This window comes from Neofelis nebulosa, chromosome 2 (genome assembly GCF_028018385.1).
Source record: "Neofelis nebulosa isolate mNeoNeb1 chromosome 2, mNeoNeb1.pri, whole genome shotgun sequence".
NCBI classification, from domain to species: Eukaryota; Metazoa; Chordata; class Mammalia; order Carnivora; family Felidae; genus Neofelis; species Neofelis nebulosa.
The window spans coordinates 160215952-160233557 of NC_080783.1; the positions used below are offsets into that span (position 1 = coordinate 160215952).

Sequence of the window (17606 nt, forward strand, 5' to 3'; positions counted from 1 at the left end):
AAAATCAGAACAGAACAATAATGAGAAAGGAAATGGAATCAGTAATTAAAGCCTCACAATAAACAGAAGTCCAGGACCAGATAGTTTCACAGGTGAATTCTGAATATTCAAAGAATTAATACCAGTCCTTCTCAAAAAGAAGAGGGAAGACTCCAAAACTATTTTATGAGGCTAGCATTACCCTGATACCAAAAACTAGTTAAGGACATTAAAAGAAAAGAAAATTAATGCTTAATATCCCAGATGAATATTCACACAAAAAATCCTCAAAAAAATATGATCAAACCTAATTCAATAGCATGTTAAAATAATCATATACTATGATCAAGTGGGATTTGTCACTCATATGCAAGAATGGTCCAACATACACAAATCCATGAATGTGATACACTGCATTAACAAAATAAAAGATAAAAATCATATGATCATATCAGTATATGTAGAAAAAGCATTTGACAAAATTTGGTATCCCTTCCTGGTAAAATCTCTTAATATTTAGGTAGAGAGGGAATGTACCTCAACATAATAAAGGCCATATATGACAAGTTTACACCTAACGTCATACTTAATGGTGAAGGGCTGAAAGTTTTTCTTTTATGATCAGGAACAAGACAAGGATGCCCAATTTTGTTCAATATAATAGTGGAAGTCCCATCAAAGAAATTCAGCAAGAAAAAGAAATAAAAGGCATCCAAATCAGAAAGGAAGAAGTAAAATTGTCTCTGTTTGTAGATGACATGATCTTATCTAGATCCACCAAAATCTGTTAAAAATAATAAATAAATCAATAGAGATGCTCAATACAAAATCAACATACAAAAATTAGTTGTACAAAAATCTTAAGATACAAATAAATGCAAAGATATCCACTGTTCATGGATTGGAAGAATTAAAATTGTTAAAATATCCATACTACCCAAAATAGCACACAAATTCAGTGTAATCCCTATCAAAATCCCAAAAGCATTTTACACAGAAATAGAAAAAAAAACAATTTATATGGAAACCACAAAAGCGCTCAGATAGTACTCACTTCAGCAGCACATAGAATAAAATTGGAATGATACAGAGACTAGTGTGGCTCTTGTGCAAGAATGACAGGCATATTTGTGAAGTGTTTCAGATTTTTAATTATTGAATCACTATATTGTACACCTGAAAGTAATATAACACTATATGTTAACTCTAGTGGAATTAAAAGAAAAAAGAGCCTAGATAGCTAAAGCAATCTTGAGCAAGAAGAACAAAGTTGGAGGCATCACACTTGTTGCTTTCAAATTATATTATAAAGTGATAAAAATCAAAACACTATGGTACTAGTTTAAAAACAGATATTTAGATCATTGGAACAGAATAAAAAGCCCAGAAATAAAACCATGCATATGTATTCAACTAATCTTCGACAAAGTTGCCAAGAATACACAATGTGGAAAGTTTCTTCAACAAATTATTTTGGGAAAACTAGATAGCCACATACAAAAAAAAAAAAAAAAAAGAAAAAAAAAGAAAAGAAAAAGAAAAAGGATGTATATTTCATACTACCCGTAAAATTTAACTGAAAATGGATGAAAGCCTTAAATGAAGACATGAAATTCCTAGAGGAAAACAGGGGAAAACTTCCTTGACATTGCTCTTGACAATAAGTTTTTTTTTTTTTTTTTTGCAGGGGGGATTTGACACCAAAAGCACAGATAACAAAAGCAAAAATAAATGAAGCAGACAGTATGAAACTTAAAGGTTTTTGCATAACCAAAGAAACAATGAACAAAATGAAAAGGCAGCTTATGGAATAGAAGATAGTATCTTCAAAACATATGTCTCACAAGAGATTAATATCCAAATTACATAAAGAACTCATAAAACTAAACAGCAAAAAAATTCAAATAAGTCCATTTAAATATAGGCAAAGGACCTGAAAGATATTTTTTATAAAGAAGACACACAAATAGACAACACGTGCATAAAAGATGCTCAACATCACTAATCATAAGAGAAACACATATCAAAACTACAGTGAGATACTACAATGAGATATTACCTCATAGTAATAGTATGACTATTACCAAAAGTCAAAAATAAGTGTTGGTGAGGAAGTAGAGAAAAGCGAGCACTTGTACGCTGTTGGTGGGAATGTAAACTGGAACAGCAATTACAGAAAACAGTATGGAGTTCCCTCATAAAGTTAAAAAAATTATCATATGATCCAAAAATGTCATATATGAGTATATAGCCAAAGAAAATAAAGTCACTATGTCAGATTGGTAGCTGTACTATGAGTTCATTACAGCATTATTCACAGTGGTCAAGATATGGAACAACTTAAGTGCTCACCAACAGATATATGAAATATGACATACATATGTAATGAAATATTATTTGGCTTTTTTTTTAAAAGTGGAAATCCAAGGGCTTTCCTTGGGTGGCTCACTAGGTTAAGCATCCAACTTTGGCTCAGGTCATGATCTCACTGTCTGTGAGTTTGAGCCCCGCATTGAGCTCTGTTGCTGACAGCTCAGAGCCTGGAGCCTGCTTCTGATTCTGTGTCTCCCTCTCTCTCTGTCCCTCCCCTGCTTGTGCTCTCTCTCTTTCTCAAAAATAAATAAACATTAAAATAAATTAAAAAAGTAAATCCTGCCATTTGTGACAAATGAATGCACCTACAAGACACTATGCTAAGTGACTTAAACCAGGCAGAGAAAGACAAATACTGCATGATCTCACTTACAAGTGGACTTCAAAAAAAAAAAAAAAAATCGAACTCAATGTAACAGAGGGTGGAGTACTGGTTACAGGATTGGAGGAAGGGTTGGAGGAAATAGGAAGATGTTGTTCAGGGCTAAAAACCTGTGGTTAGATGATGAATAAATTCTGGGCACCCAATATACAGTATGACTATAGTTAATAATAATGTATTATACACTTGAAATTTGCTAAGAGAGTAGATCTCAAGTGTTTTTACCATGAAGAAAATTGTAACTATGAGAGGTGATGAATATGTTCGTTAGCTTGACTGTAGTAATCATTACACAATGCATATATACATTCAAAACATCATGTTGTACAACCTAAATATATACAATTTTTATTTGTCAATAATACCTTAATAAAGCTGAAAAAAATCTGCATAGCAAGACCTACCTGGGGATCTCACTTAGCCAGTCCCAAAATAACTGTTTCTAATGCAGCAAAACAGAGACTTGGTGACATATTGCTCAAACATTTGCAGCTTGTCGGTATCTTTTCAAAACTTCTCCTCTGATTTAAACCCCGTGCTTTCCAAAAACCAGTCATATTTCATTCCCAAACTGATAATATTAGTTTCCTGTTTATTTTATGTATATAATTTATAGGGGTATTAATAAAAACTAATGAAATATAAGTAGAAAAAGATAGTAAAAAACTTAGTGGTATTTCATATTCCAATTACTATATTTTAAATTGTTTATTCAAAAGAAACTAAAGCAATAAATTGTATCTAATTCATTAACAAGTATTATGTAAGCCAGAAAGAGTTTCCTGAATACCAACTTAGGGACTTGCATGTAAAGAAAAGCTTTGGCTTCATATTTAAAGTGTGACAAACTGGGGCACCTGGGCGTCCAGCTTCAGCTCAGGTCATGATCTCACAAAAAGAGACAAGAGACAAAGAGACATCAAACTAAAAAGTTTTTGCATGGCAAAGGAAACAATTCAAAAAATGAAAAGGCGACCTACAGAATAGGAGAAAATATTTGTAAACCATATAGCTGATAAGGGACTAATTTCCAAAATATATAAGGATCTCCTACAAATCAGTAACAAGAAAACCCAAGCAATCCATTAAAAAATGGGCAAAGGACTTGGACAGACATTCTTCCAAAGAAAACATACACACACCCAGCATGAATATGAAAATATGCTCAATATCAGTAACTATCAGGGAAATGCAAATAAAAACCACAATGAAATGTCACCTCACATTTGTTAGGATAGCCTTTATTGATTGATTGATTGATTGATTGATTGATTGTTTTTTAAAGAGAGAGACAGAGAGAGCACGCACAAGCATGAGTGGAGAGGGGTAGATGGAGAGGGCATGATAGAATCTTAAGCAGGCTCCATGCTCAGCACAGAGCCCCATGCAGGGCTCAGCCTCATGATGGTGAGTTCATGACCTGAGCAGAAATCAACCAACTGAGCTACCCAGGTATCCCTAGAATAGCTATTATTAAAAAAAAAAAAAAAAAAAAAAGTGTTGGTGAAGTTGTGAAAAAATAGGAACCCTATACAGTGTTGGCAGAATACAAAATGGCACAGCAGTCATGCAAAACACGATAGATATTCCTCAAAACATTAAAAATGGAAATACCAAATGATCCAGCAATACCACTTCTGGATATTTCAAAATAATTGAAATCAGAACCTCAAACAGATAGCACTCCCATGTTTATTGCAGCATTACTTACAATAGCCAATATATGGAAACGAACTAAGAATCCATTGAAAAATAAATAAAGACAATGTGGTAATGGATATACAGCAGAACATTATTTAGCCATTAAAAAATTCTGCCATTTGCAACAACATTCATAAATGTAGAGGACATCATGCTACAGGAGATAAGCATCACAGGACAAATACTGCATGAGTTCTTTTATATGAGGTATATAAAATAGTCAAATTTTTTAAGTAGAGAGTACAACAGTGGTTGCTGGAGGCTGTTGGGTTGGAGAAATCGGGAGTTGCTGTTTAATGGGTATAAAGTTTCAGTTATGCTAGTTGAATAAATTCTAGAAACATAAATTCTGTATAACATACTGCCTAGAGTTAACAATACGGTACTGTATGCTTCAAAATTTGTTAAGAGGGTAGATGTCACATTAAATGTTCTTACCAAATGTCAAACAAAACAAAGGGAATATGTGTGCATTTTATAGTCATATCTTTAACAGAATTCCTGTATACATTTCCATAGAAATGCACAATCACACATTGTCAGCATATTTATAAAGAATAAAAGAAACAGAACCTGCATATGTCAATACCAATCATGGTTCTAAGCTCTTTAGTTACATTTATTCCTCACAACAACATAAAAAGTAAATCCTGTTATGATTATGTTAGAGAGAAATAAATTTAGGGTTAGAGATAAAGTATTCGCCCCACCCCTACTCAGTTAAACCTAAATTTTCTGGTCTCCAGAGCATACCTACACTTTTAATCAATAGATGTGTTGCCTCATGACTGGTGTCTGCTAGAAACTGGGATGGGACTTATAAATAATCATTCTCAATTCTATTCCAACATCTTAGTTGGAGCTGGTCTTAACTAAACCTAGAAAACCAAAGCTTTGGGGTAAGATTTCAGTGCTCTATGTTCTTCTCCAGGCACTCTCCTGACTTTCACTCTGCCCCCTGACAAATCATTTATGCACTTTAATCTTCACCTTTAATACCTTTAATACTGAGATGACAATTCTGTAATTCCACTCAAGGAGTTTCAATCAGGAACAGTAACAAACATTGGCTGCAGGTCAGATATGAGTTTTGTTAAAAGAAAACACATATAAAGCTGAGATATGATTTGGCTATTTAATACACTGTGAAATATATGACTTTGTTAATGTGTTAGGTTTACACAGAATTGCTTATATTTCCCCACATATACCATGATGTTTCTTATACTATTTTTCCCACCTTGAATGTTCCCACACCCAGTAGGGTGACTTAGTTTCCTCATTTATAAAATGAGGGTAATAATATCACCCATCTTGTGGAGTTATAATGAGAATATAAAGAGATAATGTAAAGTGCTTAGAAAACAACTGGCATATTGAAAACACTCAATAAAAGTTATTTTCATAGAGAGGGAGCTTAATCTGTGCTATAATTTACTTCCCAATAGTTTGGCCAATGACATACTATTAGTATAGAAATCTACTGTATCAAAAATGTCTTTCAAATTGCTAAAGTCTACTTATTTGATACATAGCTTATTAAAATATTGGCCTCACACTAGCAAGCTGATAAAATAGCAAGATAAATAGGATTACACACCTATACATTGATAAATTATCTAAACATAAAATATACTTTAATGCTCTGCCATAAAGGTGCAAAAGCCAATAAGCATCCAAACACATTAAGGTCATCACTGGTCAACACACTTCATGTTATAGGCTGCCACATTTATGATGACAAGTAATTTGATATGTTTCACAAAATCAATAATTTAAGAGGTACTTTATTTCTGCTTTTCTCCCCCTCTCTCCCGTTTTTCAGAGGACCACACTCTGTGTCTTTCCACATCTGATATATTTCAGAAAGAATAATATCAAGTCTTAATTTAAAATGAGTGATGTAGTACAGAGTTTTAGACCATATATCTATTCAAAGCTGTCAGTTTCCTTTCACCACTTTTCCTATATTCTAAAAACAAATTTAAATTAAACATAGATCAACAATAAATCTGCCAGTTTCTGTCTTATTTATGGCACTTTTAGAAGAGATACTGATGTTCTTTTATAAGCAAAGATGGACACTTTCTCATTCCTTCAGAATTAAAATTAAAACATCTAAAATATTTTATAGAATTTTATTAACCAAAAGATGTCTACTATTTTGCTGATCTTAATATTATTCCTTCATGTGTCCCCCTGTAAGATACAGGGAAGCATGTTCTATGTAGTAGAAGGGAGAAGAGCCTCAGTTTTCATTGCCCAAACTTGATAAGTGTAAAACTATAATATGATTTGAAGATTTAAAAGGAGAGAAAAGTACAGTAGGGAAAGATTTCGTTGAATACCTAGGACCTAATCTATTCCAGATACATGATATCTCTAAAACTTTACATGATTTAACTCCCAAAGCTGAATGATCAAGAAATTAGAATATATAGCATGATGAAAATTATAATAATCAAACAGCAGTTGTGCATTTATATTTAAATGCAACATACACATACATTACCATTACCTAAAAATGTTCTTCAAAACTGTATAAATGACCAAGAGCCCTCACATCTCATTACAATCATTCATTATTATTTGTACTATCTGACCATACCATGATGTTTGAGTCTCTATGACAACAATATGAGGTTATCTGCTGTGTGTGTCCATCTTCTACTCTGAATAGATATGTCTATTGTGATTATCTATGCCTACTTACCACTGTATGCTGGGTGTGTGGGAGGCAAACAACCTGTTGCTATTCCACAGGAATTCCAGTTGAGATAAACCATAGTAGAAGCACCAAACTTAAGAATTCTCATCTACACTTGAACCTGATTTACTTGAGGAGATCCTGGAATTTGAGCATGATGTGGTAATAGAATGTGGCTTTTGGAGGGGTATTAGAGGGGTTAAGTATATTTTGAATATAGGTAAATATTGAAGTGTAAATATTAAAGTAAATAAATGACAAAAAAAAGGACCCATAGCTGTAATATCACACAAATGGACAATCTGATTTTAAAATTTATAATGGATGTAGGGCACCTGGGTGGCTCAGTTGGTTAAGTGTCTGACACTTGGCTTCAGTACAGGTCATGATCTATCAGTTCATGAGTTTGAGCCCCGCATTGGGTTCTGTGTGGACAGTGTGGAGCCTGCTGGGGATTCTCTCTCTCTTTCCTTCTCTTTCTCTTTCTCTCTCTCTCTCTCTCTCTCTCTCTCTCTCTCTCAAAATAAATAAATAAAAACTTTAAGAAAATAAAATAAAATTTATAATGGATGTAAAAGGCCAAAAATGGCAAAGAAAATTTTAAAAATAATTATAAAAAGATTATCACATTTATACCCCTGGATATCAAAATTTGTTATAAAGCTTCAGCAATGTAAGTTGAGTGATTTTCACATGCAGCAAACAAACAGAACAATAGGATAGAATAAAGTGTCTAGAAATAGGCCATCCATATACAGACATTTAATTTTTTAAAAAAAGCAAGATGAAACAAATGGAAGTTCAAAATATGTTGGTAGATTTAACTCTATACAATGCAAATGGATTAATTAAAATAATGAATTTATGGGTAGGATAAAATAAAATCCAATTATATGCTATGTATAAGAGACACCTGTAAAGTAAGAGGTTTATATAGGTTTATAGTAAAAGGATAGAAAAAGATATGCCCAATAAATTCTAAGCAAGAGAGGTATATATTGCTGTATTTATATGAGAAAAATTAGACTTCTTGGGTAAATTAAAGCATTGCTGGAGATAAAGAAGGTTAATTTGTTGTAATGAAAGGATTGATTCTCCCAGGAAACTATAATCATGTTAAATTTGTGCATATCTAGTAACACAGTATCAAAATAAATTAGGAAAAATGTACAGAATTAAAACAAAGAAACAGATCTACAGTAGAGAATTTTTAACACAGAGTTGAAAGCATAAGCCAAAACAAACAAACAAGAAACCCACAAAATACATAAAAGATATGAAGGACATAAACATTTGGCCTAATTGGCTCTTACAACACACATTAACAAACGATGGCAGAGTGCATATGCATTTCAGGAACACATAGAACTTTCACAAAATTGATCATATACTGGCCCATATACCAACACTCAACATATTTCTTTTCTTTTTTGAGGTTTATTTATTTATTTATTTTGAGAGAGACAGTGAGTGCATGCACTCAAGAGGGGTGGGAGAGAGAGAGAGAAAGAGAGAGAATCCCAAGCAGACTCTGCACTGTCAGCATGGAGCCTAACGCAGGGCTTGATGCCACCAACTGAGAGATCACAGTCTGAGCAGAAATTAAGAGTTGGACACAACTGACTGAGCCACCCAGGCACCCTCAACACATTTCAAATACTGGGAAACAATGACATAGTTCTCTGACCACAGTGTAAATTAACTTAAAAATCATTAAGAAAAAGGTAAATAAAAAATACCAAATTTATAAAGTTGGAAGCCTACTTCTAAATAACTGTGGGTCAAAAAAGAATTCACGCTGGAATAAGAAAGTAGTTTGAAATTAATATCAACAAAATATGATACATCAAAACTTGGACAATATAGCCAAAGTAGAAGTTTAAAATATATAGACTTGTAAGTGATTAAGAAAAAAGGCTAAAAATTAATGAGCTAAGCCATGTATCCATCTTAAGAAATTTAAAAGAAATTCTTTAAAACGTAGGAAAAGTAACTCAAATGCATTTGAAGATAAGATAGGTAAGAGCAGTTAGAACCTATCCATCTTAAAGTATTCCAATTAAAGAGGATGGAATGCTTTATGAGGCCAGCTTTGCCCTGATAACAAACCAGACAAAGACACCACAAAATTATGGGCCCATATCCCTGATGAACATAGAAAAATGCTCAACGAAATAGCAAACCAAATTCAACAATACATTAAAAGGGTCATATACCATAATCAAGTGGGATTTATTCTGGGATGCAAAAATTGCTAAACATCTGCAAATCAATCAATGTGATATACCACACTAACAAAAAGAAAGATCGAAATCATATGATCATTTCAACAGATGTTGAAAAATCATCTGACAAAATCCAACATCTATGTATGATAAAAACTCTCAAGAAACTCACTATGGAGGGAACATACCTCAACATAACATAGGCCATATATGACAAATCCACACCTAACATCATAGTCAATAATGAAAAGCTGAAAACTTTTCTTCTAAAATCAGAAACAAGGTAAGAATGCCACTTTCTTTCAAAATAGTATTACAAGTCCTACCCAGAGCAATTAGGCAAGATAAAGATATAAAAGGCATCCAAACTGGAAAGGAAGAAATAAAAGTCACTATTTGCAGATGACATGATACTATATGTAGGAAACAGTATAGACTCCATCAAAAACTGTTAGAACAAATAAACAAATTTAGTAAAGTCACAGGACCCAAAATTAACATAGAGAAATCAGTTGCTTTCCTATATCCTAACAAGCTATCAGAAAAAGAAATTAAGAAAATAATCCCGTTTACAATCACATCAAAAAGAATAAAATACCTAGGAATAAATTTAACCAAGGAGGTAAAAGGACTTGTATTTTGAAAACTATAAGACACTAATGAAAGAAATTGAAGATGACACAAATAAACAAAAAGATATTCTGTGTTCATGGATAAGGATATTATCCATACTGCCCAAAGTGATCTATGGATTTAATAAAATCTTTATGAAAATACCAACAACATTTTTCTCAGAACTAAAACAAAATATTCTGAAATCTGTATGGGACCACAAAAGATCCCAAACAACCAAAACAATCTTGAGAGAGAATAAGGTTGGACATATCATGCTTTCTGATTTCAAAACATACCACAAAGCTAGAGTAATCAAAACAGTATGCTACTGGCACAAAAACAGACATATAGATCTCTGGAATAAGATAGAGAACCCAGAAAAAACTGTAAATATATGGTCAATTAATCTATGACAAGGGAGGGAAGAATATACAATGGGGAAAAGACAATCTCTTCAATAAATGATTTTGGAAAAACTGGACAGCTACGTGCAAAAGAATAAAACAGGACCACTACCTTACATCTTGTAACTGTATACACTTGTGCAAGGCCATGTTTAATGACTGCATAGTATCCCCCTGTACCCATGTATCATCTTGATTCAATCAATATTTGTTTCTTGGCATTTAGATTGTTTTTCTTATTTATTTTACATGAGCACCCTTACGATCTAATCTCTTATGATTTCCATAAAATAAATTTCTAGAAGTCAGTTTGCTGGATCATAACACACACAAAATATTAAGGCCCAAAACACAGAGAGTTTTCATCATAATTTTGACAGCAGTACAACAAAAATAAATTTATTATTCATATACTGGTACTGGGTTTTGTTCAATTACAAATTTTATTTAAACTCTGATTTAAAAGATTTGGCTATCTATATTAGACACAATCTCAACAATTCCAGAAGTTCCAATGAGGGTTTAGACTTGGTTACTCGCCAAAAAGAAGGAAGTGCTAAAAAAATTTCCAAGGCTTTTGCTATAAAATATTACTGTTCCAGAATTTATTGACTGGATTTCAAGGATTTATGTTATCACACTTGTTGATGGGAGTGCCACCATCTAAACCAATTCACGTTCCTTATTGGAAGAACACATTTCCACTCTTCTTGCATCATCAATGTGAAAGTTGTATATTCAGTTTGGCAACCAATTAAGCTAAAAGACATAAAATCAAGTTGGAGAGGGATTAGATATATAGTAATTCTCTAAGTACAAGTTTACTGGGGAAAAAAAGCAGATATAAATAATCTGAAGATCTTTATTTATCTTGACAGTTCATAAATGGATCACAAGCTATCAGTGCTGAGGCTGCTGTGAGTCAGTAACTGATTTTATGTCAGAAAGCACAATTCACATGTGAGATTGGAGACAACAGTACTGATTAGAATGGAGATTAGGAAATTTCGGCCAAGTCACAGAGAGAGACATGCAGATCTCAAAGACTAACCATGCTCCCTAATGGGTATGTTGGGCTTGTTTTTTGTGGAGTAGAATAAACTTAAACTCTGTTACTTTTTTTGTTAGATCAAACTTAATAGATTAAGTCCAAATTCCTCCATTATGTTTTAAATAGGAGTGCACTTGTCATGAGACCTGGGTGCTGTATGGAAGCGTTGAATCACTAAGTTGTATACCTGAAACTAACACTGTATGTTAACTAACTGGAATTTAAATAAAAATTTACTGGAATTGAAATAAAAACTTGAAAAAAAATAAGAACATACAGAATTCCACCAATAGATATTAAGAGAAGAAAAAGAGAGTTCTAGCTTAAATGAAAGTGTATTTTACTATTTTTAAATTTTAACTTAAAATAATAAAGAAAATAATATTAACACATATAACATTAATATGTAAAATAAATAAAAACTTTAAAAAAAGATATTGAATGGGCAAAGAGAAAATTTTAAAAACAAAACTTGATCATTATTTTTGTTTGTATAGGCTATATACTTCATTTAAATTTTTTTTTAACATTTATTTATTTTTGAGAGACAGAGACAGAGTGAGAGCAGGGGAGGGGCAGAGAGAGAGGGAGACACAGAATCGGAAGCAGGCTCCGGGCTCTGAGCTGTCAGCACAGAGCCCGACACGGGGCTCGAACCCACAAACTGTGGGATCATGACCTGAGCCGAAGCCGGATGCTCAACTGACTGAACCATCCAGGTTCCCCCTTACTTCATTTTATAGATTTTTTAAGAGTAATTTGTATGAAGCTATTTATGAAAATTGCTTGTGATTTTGTAAGCTACTTTCCTTATTAAAGATATCATTATAATCTCTTGTGCATTTATGGAGAAGAGAAATCATTTTCCTCATTCTGTGTGATTTGTAAAACACTTGCATAATCATTAATTTAGTCATTCAACAAACATTTATTAAAAACCTACTATATTCAGGGCACCTGGCTGGCTCAGTTGTAAGAGTGTGCTACTCTTGATCTTGGGGTCATGAGTTCTAGCCCCACGTTGGCTGTAGAGATTACTTAAATGAATAAATAAATAAAAAGTTTAAAAAGAAATAAAAAAAAAAGAAATGCTCTAAGTTAAAAAAAAAAAAAAAAACTAGTATATGCAAAAGCACCATACTAGAATCTGTGAGAGCTATATAGAGATTTTAACATGCAGTTCCTATGCTCAAGAAAACTATATAATAAAATAGTAAAATATAACCATGTTTATAAAACAGGCAGTGTTAAATACTATGAGAAAGGTATAGAAAAAGTACCATGGTTAGAAACATGGAAACACCTCAAGCTAAAGGAATCCAGCAGTTTAATGAAAGTGGCATTTTAGCTGAACTTTGAGGATGGGTGGGAGAGGCAAACTATAAAGAGACTATAGTGTAATAAAAAGCATAGGGAATATAAATGCATAGCAGTTCACTGAATTTAGAGCATGGGCTGCAAAATGAAAAGTATGAAAACCCATGGCTGAAAAGGTAGGAGAATTAGATCACTATCACTTAATCCCTGCTGGGTGTGTTTTGGGATAAGCAAGTCTCTTGGTCAGAGGAATGACTCAATCAAAGCCACATGTTAGAGAACCTGGCAAAATTTCAGGAGTATTTAGGATAAAATAGGACTGTAAAAGATTGGAAGACAGGCCTTATAAGTCAGAATACTATTGCAGGAAGTCCAGGAAGATAATGACACTGTGAATAAAGAGTAAGATAATGACAGTATGAATGACAGAATGAGGCAACATATTGATCACTACCAGTAATGTCTTTGATAGTTCTAGACAAAAGATTTGCATCCATTGCTTTTGTCTTATTTAATTTGGAATTTCCCCCCAAGTTTCCTGGATAGCTTGATGAATACCTTTCAGGGAAGTATTATGAAAATGATTCTTCAACTCCTGGTAGGATCTTTCTCAGGTGTGGAAATCTGCAGTAATTATGAGACAGCTCATCCCAGAACTAAGGGAGCTAGTAGCCTACTTCAGGGCACAGAACAAAGTAAAAGGGCATCAAGGTTAAAGATGCTCCAAGTGGTTGTACTTGAATTACATCTCAGAGTAACTCTAGAAAGCTTTGTGTGATTTCCTTAACAGTTCCCTGCTTTATAATAGCTATATTAGTCTGATATTCAGTTGTGCAAGAATAAGGGATAAGAGGCAGAGGTGCTGAGTGTCTTTGAGGGACACCTCAGAAGAGAGATGCTGTGACAGAGCGCAACTGTTGAGAGTCACTCATGGGGACTCTAGCCTCTCACTCTCACTCGTCCAACCTCAGCAACTTTCTAAAGGTTCTTTTGAGATCCACAAAAGGCAGCCATAGGGAGAATAACTCACACAATGTTCAGAAAAGATAAAATACTTAAAGTCCTCTACTCCCTAAATACTATCCCAGAATGAATCATCCCTGAGAGAAAGTAGGTAGTACTCACCATCTACTTTACTACTGTATTTAAAGATCAGATAGAAAATATTGGTCTTCCAATGTATTCCTAATTGAGGGGGAGAAGAGTAGTAATTTCCTGCCTGCTTAGGACACAGGGAGCTTAGAAGCTCTGAAACTCTGGGGCTGTGACTTAAGCAAGCTATAGAAGCTTTGATTCATAACTCAGCATTCAAATTCCTGGTAGGGAGTATGGCATTGAAAAAGAAGGTTAAATGCACATGCATCAAAATATACAGCTGTTTCTTATCAACTGTCACAGATACCTAGCACAGAAATTACTTCTGCCTAGCTGACACATTGCATAACATATGACATACTGCATAACATATATATATGTTATCTCTATATCTATCTTTTTAAAAATGTATGGAGGACCTAGGGTATTGGAATCAAATTCAGTGCACAGAAGGGTTGGCATAGAGAGGTAAATTCACACAAAATGCTGAATGGTTACAAAGGGATTTCTTATTCAGGTTGATTTGATTAGCAATTATCTATGAATCTAATTTCTCAGGTAATGTTTCTTTCATCATTTTCCATGGTAGCAGGCTGATGAATAGTTCATTTACATTTTTATTAGCCTATAAAGCTTTTCCTGCTTATGCTCTTTTACCTTACCCCAAAAGCAATACTTAATGTTTAATGATAGCTAATAGAACCTTTGGCAAAGACTCAAATGCCCCCCCCTCAAAAAAAATGACACTCAAGCTAATGCCCTCTTGTATCAATATTACAATTGATACATACACAAGGTACCTCTTCTGAAACCATAAGATTACTGACTGTGATGCATGGTCTATGATCTTGTCTCAGTCTCTAGACCAAAAACAGTAGGAGACTGTCTCCTTGCCTTTAATACTTGCCTTTAATAAACAGTATGCTCTGTAGCACATTCAGCAATTAGGACATAGAACTTCTGGTTTTGACTTCTGAGAAAACCACTTTTGAAGGCCACAGGAGATGTACTGTTCCTAAATCAGGTCTCAGTTTTTAAAGATTATTTGTATAATAAATATTTAGTTTCAGACTTAGCCATTTGATAGGAAGGTATATTAAACATTGGCATCACAGAACTGCAAATGACTATTCAGACCAACTTTAAAGTTAATGCCAATGAATGGTAATTAGAATACCTATCAATCATTAATGGCATTCACTAGGTGATGTTTAAACAATCATTTATAATAATGTGCATTAACTGGTATATTTGGCCCTTGCTATCTATGCTTTTTGTACCTGAATTGTAGTAGCTCATGATCTTCATGTAATATTTGTTTCTCTGCTTGCAAAATTTGGGGAGACACCAGAGACAAGGTAATGGTGTTGCACACTGTGAAATGACATAGGGTTCTGTTTTTTCTAATTCCGAATGAAGTTCATAAGGGACGATTGCCTATTCATAAGACTGTAGACAGGTCTAATACTTTTTAGTTATACTACTCCTGAGTACATTATCTCTTTAAGAGAGAGAGAGAGGCAGAGAAAGAGAGAGAGCACATTTTATAATTCCAAGCATTCACTTGTTTGTGCCTTTGGGAAGAAAACTAAAGCCATTTTAAAAGAAATAACTTAGAGAGAGTTAGAAGCTTCTTGGTAAACAAAACTCTCTCCTGAAACATTCAGATGATTTAGTTAAGAATGAACTGGAACAACATCAATTGCATTTCCTTGAAATCAGAAATAAATTCCAAAATAACTAGGAAGGCTTTCTGAAGCAGTGTTTGGAGAAGTGTTTACAATCTGAAGAAAGGATAAGGTAGGATACAATAAATTCAACTACAAAAATAATACTCTCACCTGCACAAAGTGTATATGAAACTGTGACTTTCTGTGACAAATAAAACACTCCCCAATCCCTATACATTACATATTGTGTCATCCCAGACATGCTTTTCTATTTGCTATTCAAACAGCTGTCTACAGCTACAGATAATTGATTTGTCTCTTGATAACTTTAGAAACTACTGTATGAAGTATCATAGTGTAACAGCTTTTAAAAGAATTATTTGACTAAGTATAAAGTGTTTTACACTTGGGGGATATGTGTGTGTATGTGTGGTGTATGTGTGTGTTGTATTCTCACACATATGCATTATACCTCCATGGGTTCTGGTGCCAATATTCTAAGTGCCATATAAAGCTATTCTTGAATTAATTTAATATTGATTTATTTGTATATGTAGCAACATCTGGGCTTTAAATAGTAAGATATTCAGTTTATGCTTTATTTTATGAATATATTTTTTGTGCCTTATGAGTGTAAGTCTGTTTTAGCAACACAGGCAAGAGTCAAAAGGGAATAATTGTCCTTCTATACACAAGACTACAGATTTGAAATAGATAATCAGGTGTGGGTCCTACTCATCTCATTTATTCATTGCCTGAATGGCTCTGTGGAAGCCACTGAACTACTCTAATCCTCAGTTTTCTTATTAATAAACTAAATCTAATGGTAACTATCTAACAGGAGAGCCAAATGACAATGCATGTGAATACCAAAGCACTAACAAATGTTAGCTAATATTTTTCATTTCTCATGGTTGAGAGAACATATGACTCATGTGCCCCTTGGATTTAAAGGGGAGAAGAGGGTTTAGTTCATTTTTGTAAATTGCTGAAAGGATCTTAGGCCTTGTGTAAAGCAGCATATGTACATGTATTGATAGATGGATAGGTCAGGGAGAAGTAGTGAGACCCAGGATAACTAGTATTTGCCTGTTTTTCAAAGCACAGTAAATCTAAATCTGAGTTCTCAAATTGCAATCAGCATGTCCAGGAATCCACAGCACATGTTCTCTTCTATTATTGAAGGAGACAGCTGCCTAGTCAATGTAAATTTTATTGTAAAATTGTTTAATAGAATTCACAATTATGGGAGGACAAACACACTTGAGACACTAATGGAGGTTCTGAATTTGATATGTGTAGACAAAGAGGGCTGTCAGACTTAGCATCACTTATTGTTGCACAGAGACAGGTGGGCAATGAAAGAAAGTGGCTACTAATGAAAGGGAACTCCCACTGATTCACTGCTACCATCTCTGCTAACCAAGAGTGAAAAACAGGAGTGAAATAAGCATCTAAATTTTTGGTATAATAAGTAGAGCTATATGTATTTTATCCCATTGTTCTCATTGCACTTTCTACACCATTTGATACCCAGGATCCTTTACTGAAAGACTCCATAGTCCTAATTACTGTGATAGTACAATATCCTTGTTTTCTTCATTCCACTGTGACCAATGCATCTTTGTCCCTCAATGGGGCAGCAAGTCCTCAAGTCTCTATAGATAGGCTCAGTCCTGGCTATCTATTAGACCCAATTTACAACTTTCAGCTATTATGGTTTAAAATATCATCTCTTCACATATAATTTTCAAAACCTTACATTAAACCCCAACTTCTCCATTGAATGCTAGTTGTATATTTATAAATGATTAAGGAACATTTCCACTTGAAACTTTGGATGTCATCAGATCAACATGTTGGGACTAATTGAGTTCTCCTCCAAATTGATTCCTTTACCCAATCTTTTATCTCTCTCTGTTTAATCATCATATCATCACTCTGGAATCCATAGTAAATTCTTTGTTCAGAGAAATCCTCTTCAATACATTACTTATCAAAACTCCAATCATTCTCTTGCTCAAAAAGTCCCAATGGCTCCTTATTTCCTATTAGAAAAAAATCCTACTGGCTGTAAATGTCTTTAA

The 17606-nt window shown here is 33.6% G+C and overlaps 1 protein-coding gene and 1 non-coding gene across 5 annotated transcripts in view; one reads left to right on the top strand and one right to left on the bottom strand.

The window, feature by feature from the left end:
• Window positions 1-17606, bottom strand: part of TNNI3K (TNNI3 interacting kinase) — a 290431-nt gene that overhangs the window by 235839 nt on the left and 36986 nt on the right. The gene's annotated exons all lie outside the window — the stretch shown is intronic.
• On the top strand, window positions 1026-1129 carry LOC131505837 (U6 spliceosomal RNA). The gene has a single exon (XR_009258601.1). It is a non-coding gene; the product is annotated as a U6 spliceosomal RNA (small nuclear RNA).